This window comes from Platalea leucorodia (genome assembly GCF_965183815.1).
Source record: "Platalea leucorodia genome assembly, chromosome: 7".
Classification (NCBI taxonomy): Eukaryota; Metazoa; Chordata; class Aves; order Pelecaniformes; family Threskiornithidae; genus Platalea; species Platalea leucorodia.
Genome location: NC_138829.1, coordinates 69407670 through 69414749, shown reverse-complemented (window position 1 = coordinate 69414749; position 7080 = coordinate 69407670).

Here is a 7080-nt window from a genome sequence, read left to right as displayed (position 1 = left end):
ATCAACATTTTTTTTTATTTTTACACATAAATATACAGTTAGTTTTTGCAGTCAGTAGATAACTGTGTAAATTGGTTTCTTGTAGGAGCTGCCAAATGCACTGATCTTCATGGCAGATTTGAACGAGGTGTGTTGGTGAGTGTGCCTTTTGGTTTTGTTGCCGTAAGGATGGTTTTGGCAGGAGAAAAAGGTTCTCTCCAAACCTAGAAAACAAATGTATCTTGTAGCTTGGCTTTGTTTCAGAACTGGACGTACAAGCATGTATAGAGATGCCTTCTCAGAGAAAGTTCTTCTAAATCGAATTGTAGCACCAGCACTGTCTGCAGACCTCGTAACTCTTTTATCACCATCTTGCAGATAACAGTTTTGGTGCAGTGGTGTTAATAACAGTGTTTTCACGGGGCTGGGAGTAGCCATATCTGACAATTTCCATTCTCAAATCCCAAAGCATTCCCGTGGAATAAAAAGCTCTCTGTAGCATGCCTGGTAACCAAATGGCTGGTTACAAACTTCATAATGTCTTTATATTGCCAGATATTGCTTAAAATCTATATATTTAAGCACACGGAATTGATGATGCAATTGGCAGTACTAAACTTCATAGTAGTATTCATAGTTTCAGTTATACTGAAGTCACAGTTCAATCTTCTGTCTGCGTGACGCAGTTCCGCACTGATCTTTATCACAGAGGTAGGTGTCCTAAGGCTTGCGTGTTGCTTTAAGGATTGTTACCATTTTGGATAATTAATACAGTGGAATAAGAGTTCGTATAAATCCTGGACATCAAAGGTCATTGCAGCTCACCTTCCTACAGCTCCTGATTTCATTTGAACTTCCAGTTTGCAGGGGGCAACGCCATTTTCTTGTCCACTGGAAGTAAAAAGCAGGAAAAAAAGCATCCAGTACAAAACGCTGCAGCTCCGTGTCTGGAAACAGCTGTTTGTAGGAAGTAGGCTGTCTCCATTAATGATGCTTTTAAACATGTTTGTATCTGTAAATTTGTTTAGATGCAGTAGCCAATTCAAAATGGTGCCTTGGGAGGAGGAATGATGGCCGTAATAACGGCACGCCCACTGGCAATGGCCGCGTTGCTGCGGTAGGACATTTCAACTTTGCACTCCTGTGAACAAAGAGGACTTTTAATGCAAATACTGAAAGGCAGAGAGGGGACAAACGATGCCGATTGCTGTTACTGAAAATATATAGCCCAATACCTTAACAGCTCACCAAGGGGCAATGCTTATAACATGGTTGATTTGAGAGAATTCCGTTCAGGGGAAGGGAAAATGGAGGTGTGGGCTTTTAGGACCGTTGGACCCCATCAGTTGCTGGCACTGCGTTGCTTTAGGCTGCCCCTGACTTAGCTGGTGTAATTGGCTAGTTTCTTTTCTCAGCTTCCCTAAGGCCCCATACTTGCATCCTTTTCTTATCTAGCCTTGGACATTGCACTGACAGCTTGCTGTTAATGCCAAGGCTATTTAAATATTGCAAGATAATCCGGACTCTAAATCACGGTAGCCTTGCACGGCACAGTATGCTCCCTTCTTTTCACTGATAAATCCTCGATGATTAGTGGAAGAAATTGCCCATTTAAGATTAATAAAAATATCAGCACTTTTTAAAAATAAACTTGGGGAAATTTGAAACAAAAGGGCAGTATTGTGAGTAACGAGAGCATTGTGCATTCAAATGTTTCTTTTTGGCAATTTCTGTTGCATGCCATATTATTCAAACCATTTTCTGTACTGTCTGACATGGGAGCATGGACGCACTTTTATTTGTTTCTTTGATGCAGACTGCTGCTCCTGCTGAGAACAGTTTACCCTGCAGATAGCCTAGCTGCCGCAAGTGAGAACCCTTCGTCGGTCAGATTGGTAAACTCATGGTAGGAAGCAATTAGTTGCGAGGGTTTTCAAGCAAGAGGCCATTGCTGGGCTGAACGCACATCTTATTTGTTGTAAGGATGGCAGATTCTGCTTCTTCAGGCTTGCCTGCTGTCCATACAGGTCTTCATTTTTTGGTTCCATCTGTGTGGCGTACAGACTGAGTAAGCATACACTGAATGCATACAGGGGTCTGCATCTGGCTGGAAAAGAAAGCGCTAATTCTGTTCAGGTTTGTATTTCTTATAAATAAATTATTTTTGGAGAGGCATGAAATACATTTTTATCTATTCTGTAAGCTTCATCCTAACATAAGCAATGTGTAAGCAGTACTCTAAGCAGTGGCCAACGAATGTCGCCCTTTAAAACTGAATCATTTAAAAAGCTGTCATCAACTTGCTCATCTTCAGACAGGGCGATGCCTGGGTCACATTTTGTGTTGTATGCATGGCAGTGCTGTTTAAATTTATTTCTTCCAGAACGCAAAAAAAAAAAAACCAAAATTTGTTTTGAAGGTTTTGTGGGTGCGTGTACTAGATTAACTTTTGCCCTGATACTTCATATTTATTGATACTGTGCTGTCAATATCACCTATCAAGTTTTGAGAGTGTATGTCTGCAGTATTTTGGGAATTTCAAATACAGAGATACCAAAATTTGTAAAATGGTACTTATTTAACTTGGGTTATAACTAATGGGAAAATACAGCAAAAACTCCTGGTAATTGCTTGGAGCAGTACTGAAGTAGTTTGGTTGGATTATTGTAGGAAGAAAAGTAACAAATGCCTATTTGAGCAGGGCACAAAAGACTGAGCAAGTCTCAGGCTGCCATTACCATAGATTTACCTAAGGAAAAAAAATAAATCGCAATCTTCTAGTGTATAACCATTACAGATTGTCAGTATTCAATCTGCAGTTGGAGGGGAGTGGGGAGCGGGGACTTCCAATACCCGTAGGGAGGGAGGGTGCCTTCCCACAGTTAAAACCCCTGTCGCTAGATGGCATCGCGATACGATAGCATTTCTGAGATCAGGGCTCCACCTTTCAGCATAAGGACGGTTAATCATTTATACCTCTTGGTCAAAGCTACAGTTCAGTTTATTCCCATCCAGCCTGCAAGAATGCTGACACAATTCAATGGTGGGCTATAGCATACATAATGCATTTAGCCTTTAAACAAGTTCATAAATATGTAAACACCCTTTTTAAAATCGATATCTCTGAGCAACTAGGTGACTAGTCCAAAGAGCTGCGCTTAGGATGTAATGAAACGTGATGGCTCCGCTCCAGTTTTATCCAGACAGTACGACTGACAACAGAAGTACATGCTGTTGCCTCGTGGTGGCAGCCGCAAAATATTTTCTGCTCTAAATTATCAGTCTAAGTTCTCATCATGTGCTAACCTTAACCTACAGCTGCGCTGTGTTATTTGGTTATTTTAAATAATGCACTACCTTCATTGAAGGTTAAAAGTGATGTGCAGTTGAAAATAAAACTGTAATAGCGTATTTTTCTGCTTCGATTCATACAGGAAAAAAAAAGCCTAAATGTGTGTGTCAAATCAAAAGGGGAAAAAAGCTGGTTTTTTATTTTCAGATTACCGATATGGATCTACTTTATGGCAACTGGACAGGTAATGAAACTACTATTTTTTTATTTATGCTATTCAAACCTTTTTTTTTTCCCCTAATTATGTAACAAATTTGCAATTTGAGGTAATTTTAAATATATATTTCATCATCTTAACATTGTATAAATAAAAAAAAAAATCTAATAAGTATGTGTTGCAACAGCCGTGTCTCTAGAAAGTATTGTAGAAGGATCAGAGAATGATTACAAGAATAAACCACAGGAAAGCTCTTCTGAGGAGAGGAAGTGAAAACTGGAAAGAGATTAGTTCAGAAGGGAAAAATATTGAAGGGAAAAAATCCACTATGCTTTTGCAAAAATCGAAACTAACAAATATCTTTTGTGTGATTATAGTGTGGAACTTGTAGCTATTGGAAATTAAGAATTTTATTTTTTAATTGTAAGTATTTATCTGGACAATCCAGATAAATATGGTTTATAATCCAGGTTAGGAACCAATAATAAAAGAGTTGGAAGGGTTACTAAGCTTAGTCAAGATAAAGGTTTTGACAAAGTGTTTAAACAAATTTTTTTGTCGGTTCAAAAGAGTTATGGAAGACTTGATTAATTCATAGCTGGCTACTACAGGAGTCAACTTCTGAAGCTTTTTTTGTTTAAGCAGGATACTGAACTAAGTAGATCTCTGATTTGATTCAGTTAGGTAATTCCTAGATTAAAAAAAAAAAAACATACAACGTTGTGGAAAACGTAAGTCAAGCTACAATTGTAGATCTTACATGTATTAATGGAAAACTGAACAGTCATTTTAATCTCTGCCCTGCCTTTCTTTTTAATGCCTTACAGATATATGTCTCTTGAAATACGAAAGGCTTAGGCTGAACAAAACTTGTCAATTGTGACTATAAAAATGTTTAGTGTCCTTTTTTATTGGGAGTCAGGAGTGCTTGAGGAACCATTTAAGGCAGGCACAGTGGCTAGGGAGAAAAGAGTGGTTCTGGTTTCTCCGCTTCTGTTACAGGAGAGCGAGATAACTGCTTTTGGGACAGCCAGCTGAGAGCTTTCCTTACGCTAGCACTCTTGAACTTGCATTATCAGCCATCAACTACAAATTCAAAGAGACTGACTATATGAAACGAATTCATGCGACTGTGATTACAATGAATGGTAAATTCCAGGATATAGTTTTGACGTTGATACGAACTAAAGCTTATGACTGTTGAATTTAATCCTATGCCATACGGTAACATTATTAATACAAATTTCCCTAGTATGAAAAGGGCTTCAGTTCTTTGACTACTGAAATATTGAAAGAATCAAATCAAAGTAATTTATTCTTCCATGACTTGTCTCAAGCTTTGTACTTAGCTAATCTAATTTTTCTGATAATAATCTCCCTTTGGAAGGTGATTTTTTTTAAGGACTGTAAGTCCAAAATATTTACAGCCCAGTTATGTGAATTAACATGGATAATAAGTACATTTATTAAGCTTGAGTCTGTCCTTTGACCTACAGGCAAACTTAGCATGCTAGGAAGCAGGACAGAAACAATCTAAGAGGACAACGAAATATTTTGGCACGCTATGTAAGTACTGGAACAGAGAATAACTAATTCATATGACATGGTTATGATTTTCTTGGCGTGATACGCTGTAGTAGTACGTGCCCCAATTCAGTAGTGTCTATAACCACGTATCCATGTTCATGTCTCTTCATTGAAAAACAAAGCTCACTATCCATTTCAACGTACTTAGAATCAGGCCCTTGAAGACAAGGTGACCCAAGTACATATTAAGCAGTTTGTTAATTCAAGTCAGAGTTTATCACTTTATTGTGCGTGTAAAATTAACCACTTTCTTGAGAGAGAAACCTCTCTGCTGACAGAAAAAAATGTACTGGTGGAGGGGAACACATTTAACTGTTCACTGTCTACAGGGGGTAGTGCTACAAGACCCATCACTTATGAGGAAAAATGGGATATCCTTTCCAGAATTTTAGTTGTGCTGAAAAATGAATATATCAACCAAATGGCTATCATAAACTCCTAAAATATCTGGAAATGTGTCCGTTCTTTTTTCTTAAGGTGGTAATAAGTAACCATCTCAGTGTCTGGAGAGTATGTTTATTGTAATGTTTGGCTTTCCAGCTGGCATGTTGTAGTTACTATTGAGGATCGCTTAGTGATGGGTTTTCTCTGTAACGCTGCAGGTCACATATCGAAGAGCTCTTTTCTCTGCAAGTCAAATATCAGCAAGGCTTTGATGCGGTCATTGAGTGTACCAGGCAGTCCTGAGCCCAGGTGTGGGAGGCAGCTGTGCTGGCTAAGGGGAAGCGGTTTGCAGCTGTGGTGGAATTAGGTGGAGATGGAGAGAAAGAGAAAGGAAATGGATGCCTTAGCATTGAGGACAATTATCAGATGTTGAAATGTCCCTTTCTTCTGACATATTTCATTTCCTAATGTTTTCTTTATAAAATTATGTTATTGGAGTGATGCCTCCTCTTGTGATTTCCTGCAGTATACTCACATTTGCTTATGAAAGAGTTTGCTAAGCATTTTTCTGCATGTATTAGCCTGAAGGTTTTGTAGGTTTTAGTGTATAAAATCCCAGCTGACAAAAAAGACACATCAGGGGTAGGAAGACACCAAAACAGAGAAGGCAAACTTGAGTAACTCGTGCACAGTTGTAGCTGAAAAGTTCATGCTACCACAAACTAACGAGTGAAAATCTCAGCTCCTGTCAGTGAAGAGGGATGTTCCTTCTTAGCTTTTGAATGTGTAACACACGCTTGCTGCTACCTCCTCTGGAAGAGGAGAAAGCAACAAAATGAATATGTGGAATGCACCTAAAAAGAAGACAGCTCATGGCAATTCACCAAAATCAAGCATGAGTGTGGGATAAATTAATTTTGAGGATGTTAACGTTCAAAATATTGCAGCTGAAATGCAGAGTTTGATACAAATTACATCCATGTTCTGCAATTTCTGGTTAAAACTCTGCCTTCCAGGTTGTATCATACAGGCCATGAAGATGGTACTTGGCTTGCTGCTTATTGCACTGATTTCTCTTGCGTTTTAAGATAAGTCCAATAAATAATTTTTTTTTTTCCCCTCCTAGACAGAGTTGCTTCTTTTCAGCATAGCTCTCTTTTTAGTTGTTGCTGTGTCAGTGCTTCCAGCAGAGCTGCATAGCCTAAGAGTCTGGCATTTCAAAACATATATGTATTTCTGTCCCCTAAAGTTAAACCGATGTGACAGAATAAATTCTGTCCTCAGTTATACTATGCAGTTCCTTATTTTGGATTAGCAAAGTTTCTCTGACCAACAACAATGAACTACGTGTCTTCTATTGTTTAAAATTGTCTGTGGCGTAACTTCAGTGGGCTTTCACAAGGCTGAATTGACTGACTGCTCCTGTACTGGTTTTATGCTTCTTGTAGCCAGTGAGGTAAATGAAGTGGTTCCCTGTGGTGATGTGATACAGTCCTACCATTCCAACATAAGCCACAGCTATAGGAAATGCAGACTACGCACAACATTCTAAACGTTTCTCTTATATTTTTAAGATCCAGTACAGTCAGCTACAAGGAAGTGAGGCTGCTCTGAAGTAAAA